This window comes from Squalius cephalus, assembly GCF_949319135.1.
Source record: "Squalius cephalus genome assembly, chromosome: 1".
In the NCBI taxonomy this organism is placed as follows: domain Eukaryota; kingdom Metazoa; phylum Chordata; class Actinopteri; order Cypriniformes; family Leuciscidae; genus Squalius; species Squalius cephalus.
In genome coordinates this window covers 41,115,532-41,130,234 of record NC_137122.1, presented here as the reverse complement: position 1 = coordinate 41,130,234, position 14,703 = coordinate 41,115,532, and positions in this window count along the sequence as shown.

Below are 14,703 nucleotides of genomic sequence, written 5' to 3'. Positions count from 1 at the left end.
ACCCTAAGTGTCAATATTTTGTGTGAGCACCATTGTTATCTAGCAATGCCTTAATCCTCCTGGGCATGGAGTTCACCAGAGATGCACATGTTGTTGCTGGGATCCTCTTCCACTCCTCCATAATGACATCACGGAGCTGATGGGTGTTAGACACATGGTGCTTCTCCACCTTCCGCTTGAGGACGCCCCACAGGTGCTCAATAGGGTTCAGGTCTGGAGACATACTTGGCCACTCCATCACCTTCAGCTTCCTCAGCAGGGCAGTTGTCATCTTGGCGGTGTGTTTGGGGTCGTTATCATGTCGTTCGGCCCAGTTTCTGAAGGGAGGGCATCATGTTCTGCTTCAGAATGTCACAGTACATGTTGGATTCCATGTTTCCCTCAATGAAGCGCAGCTCCCCAGTACCAGGAGCACTCATGCAGCCCCAGACCATGATGCTACCACCACCATACTCGACTGTAGGCAAGGCACAATTCTCTTGGTTCTCCAAACCAGGGCATCGCCACACATGCTGGACACCATCTGAGCCAAACAACTTTATCTGTCTCATCAGACCACAGGACATGGTTCCAGTAAGTCATGCTTCAGAAGAGGCTTCCTTCTGGGACGACGGCCATGCAAACTGACTTGTTGCAGTGTGTGGCGTATGGTCTGAGCACTGACAAGCTGACCTTCCGCTTCTGCAACCTCTAAAGCAATGCTGGCAGCACTCATGCGTCTGTTTTTTTAAGCCAGCTTCTGAACCTGACACACAGCACGAGGACTCGACTTCTTTGATTGAGATACAACAATTTGTATGGTCCTGTCAAGCAGATAAAAACATGAACATGACGAATAGGACATGTGGCTTTGCATGGTTAAACGACGTACAGCTATTATCACTTAGGGTGTACTCACTTTTGTTGCCAGCTATTTTGACAATAATGGCTGTATGTTGAGTTATTTTCAGAGGACAGTAAATATATACTGCTATACAAGCAGCACATTGACTACTCTAAAATATATCCAAGTTTCATTTCTATAGTATTGTCCCTTGAGTAGATATACTAAAATGTTTACTAAAATGTGAGGGGTGTACTCACTTTTGTGAGATACTGTACTAATACACTATGTCAGGCAAGGCAAGTTTATTTATATAGCACATTTCATACTCTATGGCAATTCAAAGTGCTTTACATAGAAAGGAATAAAAATAATCACAAAATAAAAGCAAGGAAAATTAAAACAGTTATTCATAATGCTTTACATAGAAAGGAATTAAAATACCACACTATGGCAATTCAAAGTTCTTTGCATAGAAAATAAGCACAAAATAAAAGCAAGGGAAATTAAAACAGTTCTAAAAGGGATTAAAAGAGATAAATTATACAGTTATAAAATGATTTAGAGTAAAATTAATTAAAGTAGTAAAAACATGATACATAGAATAAACTTCTCATCTTGCAAAACACCAGTGTATCTTATTTTGCTCTTACCCAATTCTCAGTGCCATTTGAGTTCAGTTTAGAATCAAAAGGAAGAATACAGTGCATTCAGTCGGACGTACAGTGGATACAGTTATAAAAAGAATTAAAAGAAATAAACTGGCAAAACACTGGTGTATCATATTTTGTACAGCTGCTTGTTATACTGTGAGATTATCCCATGTGGATTGTACTGTGTCTGTCCGCATCAGTCCGCACCCCAAAAAACCCATTTGTTTGGAAGTTTAGGAATGGAGTCGATCCAGTCAGCACTCCACAGAACCTTGAGTTTAATTGACACATCAAACTCACTACTCCACCACAGACCCAGGTCATCAGCATGGTTTCATCTCTCAGTTTCTCCAATTAAGTAATTTATGTTTGTCTCTTATCCAATTTTCAGTGCCATTTGAGTTTAAAATGAAAAGAAGGATGCAGAAATAAAATACAGTGTAATTGATGTTTTGCCTATATCACTATATAACCGAATTTCGTTTATTATCTTTGAGTGCTGTCTCTGTGCTGTGATCTGATCAGAAACCAGATTGAAATCTGTCAAAGTATCCATTTGTTCAGCTGATTGAAGAAAGCATTTTCAATGATCTTGCCTATTAAAGGAAGATTTGAGACTCTTTTTCAGGAAGGGCTTGACAACTGCAGTTTTAAGGGACTTTGGAAAAGTCCCATAGAGAAGTGAGGCATTTACCACTTCTAGGAGATCTGCTTCTAAGCAGTTTAACACACTTTTGAAAAAGGAAGTGGAGATTGTGTCAAGGGCGCAGGTTGATGTTTTAAGGTGCTGTACTGTTTCTTCCAAAATTTTACCACTAATTTCTTCAAAATCAGACATAGTAACTTTCTGCGGATGTGGTCTGATCTGTCTGACCTCAGTTCCACACGAGGATATGCTGATCGCCTTTCTGATATTATTGATTTTCTCAGAGAAGGAGGAAGCAAACTCACTGCATTTGCTGTCTGAGAGCATTTCACTGGGAATCTGGCTTGGGGGGTTTGTTAGAGACTCTACAGTAGCAAAAATATTGAATGTGTTGTTTATGTTTCTGTTTATAATATTGGAGGCTGTCTTTATAGATGTTATAATGGACTACAAGTTTTGTCTTCCGCCACATGCGCTCAGCTTTTCTGCATTGTCTTTTCACATTTTGCTCTGCTGTTGAGTTTCTCCAAGGTGCTTTTTGTCTGCCACTCTTCTTCCTGACTTTCACAGGAGCAATATAATTTATTATACTCTGTACTTTTGAGTTAAAGGACTCAAGGAGAGAATCAACAGAGTCAGCAGATATGCTTGGTGTTAAAGATATGGCCTTTATAAATAGTACACTAGTGTTCTCATTTAAGCATCTCTTTTTGACAGACACAGATCTAGCTTCAGTGGCAGGAGAGATCAATATATCAAAGAAAATACAGAAATGATCAGACAGTGCTAAATCCTTAATAACAATCAATGAAATGTTTAGACCCTTACTGATAAGTTAATATAGACTGTGCCCACGATTGTGTGTGGGTCTGTGTACATGTTGAGTCAGATCAAAAGTATTTAAAACAGTTTCTGCATTATCTATGTGAATATTAAAATCCCCAGCAATAGCAAAACAGTCAAACTCTGAGGAAATTGTTGATAACAGCTCTGTAAAGTCCTCAGCAAAGGCTGGAGAGTTTTTTGGAGGCCTGTAAATAATGATAAGTAAAATGTGTGGAGCACATTTTAACACAATACACAGATAGTCGAAAGACGGGTAATTCCCATGTGATACTTGCTTACATTGATAGATTATCTTTAAATAGCGCAGCTACACCCCCACCTCTCCTACCCGCTCTGCATACACTCATAAAAGTAAAGATAGGAGGGGCTGTTTCATTGAGGACTGTTGCACTGCAGCTGTCTTCTAGCCAATGTACTTATGTTCTATGTACTCAACAATGTAGTGTATGAATATTACAAGGTTATTTATATTTATTTAGGATATTTAATTTAGAAATAAAATATTTATTTCTCCCTCTGCTACGTAGTTAAATCTGCGACAAGTACAAGCTGTGCATAAGTACACAAATTGGGATGCACCTTATATTTTATTAAGTATTTTATACTTCCTGTCACATGACAAGGGGACTTAATGTCATGTGTCATTTTTACAACCAAACTACAAATGGAGGAGGTTTAAGGAATAGGAGGACTAGGAAGTTTACATACTGGGTGAGAATGTCTCCAAAACATTCCATCTGAAGCATTCAGCAATATCCTCATGAGTTGGGAATCACTTCGAACAACGATCATTGTGTCTGGACCGCTTCCCACGTACCGACAAGGGCATGAAAAGTTCAGTAGATTATTCACGCTAAATGAATGGTTAATGTCATGGTGCAATGAGCAGAAACTGCTCTTTGTAAATAACTGGAATCTGTTTTGGGAGCGTCCTAGGCTTTTCCGCGCTGATGGCTTACACCCAAGTAGAATCGGAGCGGATCTTCTGTCGGATAACATCTCCAAGATGTTAAATACCGTTTGACTAGTAACCAAAAGTCCAAATTACAGTCTCTGCTGCACCAACTTAATTGATATAAATACTAGTGTAGAACATTGCATAGAAACTGTGTCTATTCCTCGTTTAGTGAGATCAAATAATAAATCTACTGCAGGATCTAGGAAAAATCTAATTGTCTAATCTAACAGAAAATCTTGCTATTAGTGAACAAAAACAATTTCTAAAGCTAGGTCTTCTAAACATTAGATCACTCACACCTAAGGCGGTTATTGTAAATTAAATGGTCACAGATAATAGTTTCGATGTACTTTGCCTTACTGAAACCTGGCTTAAACCAAATGATTATTTCGGTCTTAATGAGTCTACTCCACCAGGATACTGTTATAAGCATGAGCCCTGTCTGATTGGTCGTGGCAGCAGTGTTGCAACAATCTATAGAGATAGTCTTAATGTTACCCAGAAAACAGGTGACAAGTTTAATTCGTATGATCGATAATACGTATTATCTATAGCTTTGGCTACCGTATATAGACCGCCAGGGCCTTACGCTGATTTCCTAAAAGAGTTTGCAGATTTTCTCTCAGATCTATTGGTCAACGTCGATAAAGCATTAATTGTTGGAGATTTTAACATACACGTAGATAATTAAAATGATGCGTTAGGGGCTGCGTTTACAGATTTATTAAACTCCTTTGGGGTCAAGCAAAACGTCACTGGTCCCACACATCGTCTTAATCATACACTAGATTTAATTATATCATATGGAACCGATCCAACCGATATAGATATCATTCCACAAAGTGATGATGTTACTGACCATTACATGGTAACTTGCATATTACGTACTGCTGTAATATGTCATGCTGTGCCGCGTTATCGACCAGGCAGAACAATCCTTCCATCCACCATAGATAATTTCTCAAATTGCTTATCTGATCTGTCTCAGCTGCTGCCTGAACCCAAACAAACAGATGAACTAGAAGAATTAACTAGCACTATGAGCACCATTCTCTCTAGAACATTGGATATTGTTGCACCCATTAAATTAAAAAAGGTCAGAGAGAAAATTAAAGCACCATGGTATAACAATACTACGCATGTTCTAAAGAGAAAAACGCGTAATTTAGAGCGTAAATGGAAACAAACTAATTTAGAGGTCTTTAGAATCGCGTGGAAAGACAGTATGCCACGTTATAAAAAGGCCCTAAAAGCGGCCAGGGCTGAGCACCTCCGCAAACTAATAGAAAACAACCAAAACAATCCAAGGTTTTTATTTAACACCGTGGCTAGACTAACAAATAAACAAGCGTCACCTGAACAAAATATCCCGTTACAGTTTAGTAGTACAATTGTACCACAATTGTAAACGTTCAATCTACAATCGCGCCTTATAATTCAGCCTCAATTATCACCCCGCTAGAACAATTACAGTGCTTTACAACTATAGAACAAAAAGAGTTAAATAAACGTATCACTTAATCTAAAACAACAACATGTTTATTAGATCCTATACCAACTAAACTACTGAAAGAAGTGTTACCTATAGTGGAAGAGCCTCTCCTCAATATTATTAACTCATCTTTATCTTTAGGTCATGTTCCAAGAACATTTAAATTGGCAGTTATAAAACCACTCATTAAGAAACCACAATTTGACCCACATAATCTAGCAAATTATAGACCCATTTCAAATCTTCCATTTATGTCTAAAATATTGGAAAAAGTTGTGTCCGCTCAACTGGGCTCTTTCTTGCAAGAAAATGACATCTATGAAAAGTTTCAGTCTGGATTCAGGCCGCACCATAACACTGAAACTGCGCTCGTTAAAATCACAAATGATTTACTTTTAGCTTCTGACCAAGGCTGTATCTCAATACTAGTTTTACTTGATCTTAGTGCTGCGTTCGATACTATAGATCACACAATACTCTTAGATCGACTACAAAATTATACTGGTGTTCAAGGACAAGCATTAAGCTGGTTCAGATCATACTTATCTGACCGCTACCATTTTGTCTATTTAAATGGAGAAAAATCGATCATAACTTCAGTAAACTATGGAGTGCCGCAGGGATCTGTGTTAGGCCCTCTATTATTCTCAATATATATGCTGCCACTTGGAAATATTATAAGGAAACATGGAATTAGTTTCCATTGTTATGCTGATGACAAAAGTGTGTTAAAGCTACACTGTGTAACTTTTTTAGTTGATTCTCAGCAAAAAACACTTAGTTCTTTCAAAAATATATGTGCTCATTAATGTATATTTACTTCTTTCAAGTAATAAAGTATTCTCTTAAGTTTATAATCTGCCATTGAAAGTACATACGGGTGAGGGGTTCGAATGCCGGTCGCCATGTTGCCCCTCCATCTTGAAACTACATTCGCCAAAGAGGGACATGCCTGTAAATTCAAGCTTCGCCTTTTGCGTTTTTCACTCAGTGACACCGTGACGAATGCGAGGGGGAGATTACTCGCGAGCGCCGGCAGATTTGAAAGATAGTGGGTGTTTCTCAATATGCGTTCTTCAGCGATCTTGCGTCCTTGTGTTCTCGTTTTACGTCATCATAACCGTCGAAGTTCAGACCCAATTCTCAAGAACGCAAGTACAGAGGACGCATGAAAGAACCCGGATGTGTTCTTGATACCGAGGATGCATCGAATGCAGACTTGAGCTAGTACTCGCCTGGTGTCCCAGAAGTCATTGCGGCCGGTTCCGAGTTCGTTCTTCCAAGGAAGCTTGGCAAGACCGGTCTCCACGAGAACACAAGTCCGTTCTCTGCGTTCTTGGAATTGAGAAACAGCCAGTGTGTTGTGTGTTGTGTGTGTGTGTGTGTGTGTGTGTGTGTGCGTGTGCGCGCGTGCGTACTCACATTTGAAAGAGAGAATTAAAACATCAACGCGACAGACAAATAAGCAAGACCATAGTCAATATTGGAGTAACTTTTCCCAGATGGAAAGAGCTCATGAGGAGAAAAGATTTTAAAACGGACGCCGAGGTTGCCTGCTTTCTTCTCGACAGGTAATTCAGCCTGTTGTAATTCATTTTGTGTAAATTCGAAGTTTTATAGTTGCTTGTCTAACCATAGCATGGTTGTGCATAACGCCAGAACGACCTCTAGTATAACTTCATCCTCGCGTCAATGGTGAAAAAGTATTGTTTACCTTGTAACATAAATCTGTGCTGCGACGGATCACAGGTGATGAATAGTTTTAAAGGCGCAATTTTTTAAGCTATATATAAAAAAGGACACTGTAAATTTTAGTTATTTTTAATTGCTTTTACTTTGTACACATTGTAACGTTAGCCTAATCTGATTATGCTGGGATAGCCATATTCCAAGGGTGACGTTTACCTCCTGACATCTGTCCTGTAGTTTTATTCATTTTAGACGTATTGTTTATTATTGTCATGGACGAAGTCCATAACTGGAAGCCATGTTAATCTTGGAATAATACGGCCACCGTAGGAGTTAAAACTCCCTCGGAATTGAGAGGAACAGAAAATAATATTCACTGGGTAGTCATATACAATTTCACCGCTAGATGGGGGTAAAAATCACACAGTGTAGCTTTAAAGATATAAAAGATTGGATGACGCATAATTTTCTTTTATTAAATCCAGACAAGACAGAGGTACTACTTATCGGTTCAAAAAACCGCCCACAAAACCTCTCACAATACAACTTTAACATAGTAGGATGTCCTGTTACTTCATCCTCTACAGTAAAAGACCTGGGTGTTATACTAGATTGCAACCTGTCTTTTGAAAATCATATTTCATATGTTACAAAAACAGCCTTTTTCCACCTTAGAAAAATTGCTAAGCTACGTAATATGCTATCAGTTTCTGATGCAGAAAAGTTAGTTCATGCATTCATGACCTCGAGACTAGATTACTGTAATGATTTATTAGCTGGTTGTCCTGCATCCTCAATAAACAAGCTACAGTTAGTCCAAAATGCAGCCGCTAGAGTTCTTACTAGATCAAGAAAATATGATCATATAACACCAATTTTATCATCACTACATTGGTTACCTATAAAGTCCCGTATTAATTACAAGGTATTGCTACTGACTTATAAAGCCCTAAACGGCTTAGCTCCAGTCTATTTAACGGATCTTCTATCGCCCTATAATCCATCGCGCTCTTTAAGATCACTAAATTCGAGGCTTTTGGTCATACCTAGGATATCCAGATCCACCAAAGGGAGAGCATTTTCACATTTAGCTCCAAAACTCTGGAATAGCCTTCCTGATACTGTTCGTTGCTCAGACTCGCTCTCCCAGTTTAAAACTAGATTAAAGACGCATCTCTTCAGCCTGGCATTCATATAATATTTTTAATCTTACAGTTAAATCCGGTCTCTAGTTCATAAACGCCAGAGGAGAACTGGCCCCCGACTGAGCCTGGGTTCTCCCAAGGTTTTTTTTTTCCTCCATTAGGTCACCTGATGGAGTTTTTCGGTTCCTTGCCACTGTTGCCTTATTTAGGGGATATTTTGGGGATATTTAATTTAATTTTATCAATCAATAAATTCAAATAGAAACAAACCTTGTTGTATTATTTCTAATTTAATACTGTGAAGCTGCTTTGATACAATCTGTATTGTGAAAAGCGCTATACAAATATACTTGACTTGACTTCTCCATTTGGATCACATTTAACCAAGTACAACATCTTTGTTGGTCCTGGAACAACATTCGATCCAAATCAATCAGATTACAGTTTATGTCAAGTTTAGGCATACAAGGCAAGGGTTATGTGCTCCTACATCAGTGTTATTCATAATTTCCCTCTGATTTTAGGGATAAGTAGTAGGTAGGGTTAGGTTTAGGGGTAGTGTAGGCAGGGTAGATTACTTACAAATTGTAGTCAGTTACTGATTCCAAATTACATGACAAAAATTGTAATGTAAGAAAGATTGCTCATTTTAGGTAATGTAATCTGACAATTTTTTTCAACTATTATTTAGTTACTTTTGAGCTAACACGTTTATCACATGGATTTGAATGTTTTTTTTTTCAATTGGTAAAAAAGTGTTCACGTCCTCGTAGAACTCATAATAACAGCTTGTAAACTGGAAATTTTCTGAGAGCTTGTACCAGCTAACCGCTGCATATTAATTTGGCTGGTGATAGTGTTGCCATAGAAATCCATAGTTCTTAGTCCGATGACAGCATTGAGTAGAACGTGATGTGTTGACATCTCGAAATTACGGTAATTGCGACATATGTATGTCGTACGAACCCAGATAACAATTGTGAAAATTTAGGTAGAGTGATGGGCTTGTGCAGGAAGGGTTGTATATATTGTATGTGTTTGAGGTAGCAATGTTTTGTTGTTTACACTTGTCTGCAGTCAGACTATAACTGTTTCCAGCTTTTGATATCACTTTAATACACATCTTGAGCAGCATATGAACTCCTTACTCTCAGAACAAAACCCTTTCTATTTTAAAAATAAACAAGCTCTTTGATAAGCTCTTCAACAATAAATGCATCCACACAGGACAGAAACCTGCATTTGTCAAATTATTTAAATCTTTTTTTTTTGGTCAAGACTAAACCTTTACAATTTTCACTTTACAGTAGACTGTCAATGAAATGACATTTGAGAAACAGCGTCCTATAATTGTTCTTCTTGTTAATGTCTCCTTTTAGTTGGTGCCACTTATTACAGCAATGTGTAAAATTACCAGCATGTATTACATGGACATTTTAATGTTTCATTTTAATGTTTAATGTGTTACCAAAAAAAGCCAACAGCTATGTGCTATGTTGTTTCTTTTGATCAGCTATAATATTGACATGAAATTGACTGTTTTTCATATTTGCATGAAGCTGCAGGGATAGAGTACATAAAAAAAGTTAATGATGCACATTTTTTCCCCTCTAGTTAAAACATATGCAATGACTGCGAGCATGTGCGTGCAATATGTGTTAGCCTATATGGAGGCATAGACGCTGATTTATGTTTCTGCCGGTGGGTGCCTAAATTTCATCACCCAACCAACGCAATTTTTCCATTTTTTTTTATTGGAAATTTTCTAGTGCAAATACTTTACCAACTAAATATCTTTATTTACCTCTGCTTCCATGAGTAAATGATAACTGGGCTATAGGCAAGCTGACAAATGCCCCTTAAAACATTTTAACATGCACATTACTCAACAATTGAGATCATTACTTGATCTTAGTTTTTCAAGAGTCATTTTATTTTTCTCTGTGCGATGGTGTGCTTCAGCATTCATCATGAATTGATGAATCTCAATACATTTTTTGATTGGTTAAAATGGAGAATATCTTGTGTTTTTCCATGGGTGCTCTGCCATTTCTGTGGATCTGTGCCTGTATGGAGGCATTTTCTCACTCTCTTTTTTCAGTGAATTACGTTATATCGGCCAACCAAACCTACAAAACCTTTATCATCTTCTCTTTTCTCGTTTACGGGTTCATGACCACACTTTTGTGTTTGTTGTGTGTGTGTGTGTGTGTGTGTGTGTGTGTGTGTGTGTGTGTGTGTGTGTGTGTGTGTGTGTGTGTGTGTGTGTGTGTGTGTGTGTGTGTGAATAGACACTGCTTGTTACCAAAGACATGTATAACATGAAATTATAATGTTTTATGTGAGATTATGACTTGATTGAATTCAATTTTAAATATGAGCATATACGCAAATATAAGCAATTATAATATAAGCAAAAGAAAGAGTAATGTAGATTGGAAGTAAATCCCATCCCTATGTACACTACCAGTGGACTACACAAACATTCAGAAACTCAGAATTAGAAACATATCTGTTTTCTTTATAAATCAATATTTTAAACCAATGTAAGTTAGGGCAGTATGTAAAACTGTGAAAACAAGTATTTATTAGGCTACTTAATCAAAAGAGTAAACAAAACTACAAGCCACGTATACTTAGAATACTTAATTACACTTTTAAGTATATCTTGATCAAAAGATTGAGTACAAGTATAGGCCAAATATACTTACACTTTTCTTTCAGTAGGCCCTATAAGTCAAACATTCTTAAGTGTAATTTTAAGTATATTACTGAGAAGTACATAAAAAATATACTGAAAGTATACTTTCTTATTTTTTAGTTTAAAAGAAGTATACTAATAGCACACTTGAGTTAATATTCAACAATAATATTGATCTGCCTGCATTGACACTACTATACAAGAACTGAACTGAGCTGGACTGTGATGCTAATTTCTTCTGGAAACAATTTTTTTGCATTATTTTCCTGTTATCTCTGTAAAGCTGCTTTGAAATAATCTGAATTGTAAAAAGTGCTATATAAATAAATGTGACTTGACTTGACTTTACTTGAGTAAACTACTTTTTCATAAGGGTAGCCTCTCTGAAATGGCCTATCCAGAGATAGGAGACATTCAGCTGTCATATCTGCTGGAATCGTATCAGAAATCATAACATAGCCTCATGGCATGCTGCTGGATCTGATATAACGGAGGTGTAAGTGGGTACCTACCTACAGTAAAGTGGCTTTCTGTTTTTTGATCTCCTTGACATGTCAATTAATCTAATATGCAGCCAGTTACACTAATTAACAGTCAGTCCTAGTTAAACTGGAAATCTACCAATCTTCTGTATTTGCAGGCCCACTCAGTGAAGAAAGTAGGAGAGGTTTGACAGAAATGATGATGCTATGAAGCATAGCAGAGCGCTTGGGGGTTTATACTTGTTGACATTTACAAGCCTCATGCTGGCTTAATGATGCAGGAACAGAAGCAACCAGCGCACCTTAGCAATGACCTTTAGCACACTGTGGGAGTGGACCCACAAACCTCGCCAGTCAGATACACCAGACTGTCAGACTCCTCTGAACTAACACTTGGGCGAGGCACTAATGGAGCTCATTTTTTTATGCCAGACAGGACCTGGTTAAATTTGGATGGCTGGTTTAAGGTCTGAGTGGTTGTTTATGGTGGCCCAGGGTTTGATGGATTTTAGAGAACATTGCTGTTAAGGCTTCAACAGTTTTGAAATGCCATGGATGCCATGAATATACAAGGCAGGGATTTCTGAGTCAAGTGCAAGTAATGAGCTATTGATTTCCTGCATCCTATGACATAATCTTGACAGCACATCATCAGATTCGGACCAGGTTTCGCTCACATATGAAGGAAAAGGAGCAATCTTCTCATGCATTCACTAAAGTTACCATACAAAACATCTAAATCTTTAAACAAGCAGCCATTATTTATTTTTTGATTGTTAAATGTTTGAAATTGCTAGAATTATTATATGGTAGAATTAAAGGTGAAATTGGTAGAATTATTTAGTTCAAGACCTTTTAACTCTAGCAACCTCTCAGTTCTTAAAGGAGAACTCCGGTCAATTTTAACTATTGAGCTCATTTTTTTGTAAATTTGGAGTGCTGTCAGTACAGAGAACAACGACAAAAATCGGTGTTGCCTACATCGTGTTATCCTCTTTTTAAAAATTGCACCCCATGTTGACTTCAATGGGGCAAGTTTTAAACCTGTTCTCTGTACTGACAGCACTCCAAATTTACAAAAAAATGAGCTCAATGTTAAAATTGACCGGAGTTCTCCTTTAAGTGATAACCTGCTTTAACCAGCTATGCACTCAGTGAAAGTCTTTTCTTTTGCATGCGTTATATTGTATGACTCTTCATTGAAAATCCTGTTATCATTAACCTCTTAGGCTGGCCACACACTTGAAGATTTTGAACCCAATTTGCACCCCCCAACGATCTGGGGTGTGTGGCCCGATTTAAGGCTTGTCGCAACTGACTTTTTGTCCAAAAAATCCCCAAATGTGTGGTGTCATCATGATTATTTTACTGCTCCCGATCACGTCAGAGCCTTCTACTATACCGAATCTCTTGATCGGGCTGCCTCTGACGTGATACCCGCAATGACCAATGAGAGCGAGCAAGCTTCACCTACCGGATATTGCGTGCTTCTATTGGCTAACTGAAACTTGGCAGCCACAAACATGCCATGAAGGAGAGTATTGAGATTGAGGAAGAAGACCACCCATATTATTTTCTACTTTGTTTTTCACTGTGAAACAGAACGCGCAGCAGGAGAGCCAGCTGACAACGTCGATTGTCCTCCATTTGTTTTTCTTCTCAAGTCACATTGATCTTGCGAGTCTCTGTGGGATTTCATCTCACTGTCAAATCATTCCTATAATCAATAAGTGTGTGGTCTTGCAGTCCGGCTGAATCATTTAGTCTGTGCGTTCAGAGGATTATAATGCTAAATCGTTTGGAACTCATTATGTCTGTGGTCTCCCACAGTTTTAAAATCGGTTAAGATTTGAAAATCGTCTAGTGTGTTCCAGGCTTTAGCGGATGGCCGTCTTTCATACGGCTGACAGTATCACAGATTCATCCTTTTTAAAAAAATTTATCCCAGATATCTCATGAATGACCTATATCAGACATCACTGCTGTACTACTGTGCCTGGTTTCTTGAAGAAATTCAAGGTTACAGGGAATTTTATACAGTTATAAGCCATATTATGCAAGAATATTTGCATGTCTCAGTTGTTGTTGTTTTTTCTTCAATAAAATACCCTCAAACGTCTTAGACAAGTAGACCGAAGTGAAAACTGCATGTCTTTCTTCAGTAAAAGTAGCCATAACCCAAGCCTTGATCTTTATCGAGCACAGCGTCAGTTCAGACAGGCCACGTAGGCATAGGCTGCGATCAGCTGACGCGGTCAGCTGTCAAATCACTCCAATCACTACCATTCTCCTATTAGACCGGAAGGATATATACGCGGCACTTCCGCCCGGGAAATATGCTTAAACTGCTCGCACAAAGTAGCACAAATACTAGAAGATCAGAAGAGGAAATTACATGTCAGATTTGCAGATTTTACATGTGAGACTTGTCTCAAATATGCAACTGAAGCATGTTTTATAATCAAAATTTAAGTTTAAACCAATCTGTTCCCTGAGGATATTCATGATAGTCGAGACAACATGATAACAAAATCCGATGCTTTATTCAACAGTTGAATGCGAACATACAGGTAAGTAGATTTCTGATGCAGACACAAATCCAAATTTAGCTCAAATGTAACAGTCTTACTCTTTGCAGATGAATCCAGACTGAGGATTCCTAGGCACAGGGAAGGATGAAGGGAGATGAGGATGAGGTGTAACTTAGGTGAGAGGGTGGAGTTGTATGGTCTGGTGCTGATAATTAAACAATTTAATAATCAATTAAAAAGGAATTTATTCCTGTATGATATTACACTGGACCAGAGGTTTGGAAAATGGATGGATGATTCAGTTATGAGGTGGGGTGGAGTTACGCTATGCAAATTCCGCAGACCCATGGCATTTCCTTGCCATTGGCTCATTTTGTAATACTCGAAGGTGAGAGGCTTTCTAAGCGAAACCCCATTCGTCGTCACGACGTAACGTCTCCATTCCCTACACAAGGAACGAGGCGTAACCGAGACGTTTCTTATGTCTCATTCGAACAACAGAAACACGTCCCAATCTGGCAAACTTGCATAGTGCAGTTATAGCAGATATAGGGCCGCAAAGTGAATGCAGAAGTGCCTTTCACCCTGTTACGACTTGAAGAACCACTGAAACGATTTTGGAAACATTATTTTAAGGTAAAAAAAAGTTTTTTAGTGTTGCTTTAAGGGGAAAAAGAAATAGAGGTTAAGGAGTCACCAAACAACACCAGCATTTGAATGCATCTGTCAGATAGAAA